We start from the raw sequence: 236 nt of genomic DNA, 5'->3' as shown, positions 1-236 counted from the left end.
GCATTCTGTTTCCATCTCTCTCCCCTCTCTGTCTTCTCGGGTTCAACATTTCTGCCTCAATTCCTCGTCAACCCGCGACGGCGACAGTGGCGACAGTGGCTTTTCGTGCCTTCGCCTCTTCCTTCTCTCTCCTCTTTTGATTTTTCTCCTTCTTCTGAGTGAATGATTGAAAAATAAATTAAAATAAAAAGTTTTAGTTTTGGGTGAGTTGTGACGTAAAGAGAGAACTATAGATA

The sequence above is a fragment of the Arachis ipaensis genome, chromosome B07 (assembly GCF_000816755.2).
Source record: "Arachis ipaensis cultivar K30076 chromosome B07, Araip1.1, whole genome shotgun sequence".
Taxonomy (NCBI): domain Eukaryota; kingdom Viridiplantae; phylum Streptophyta; class Magnoliopsida; order Fabales; family Fabaceae; genus Arachis; species Arachis ipaensis.
This window is presented reverse-complemented; position numbering follows the sequence as displayed.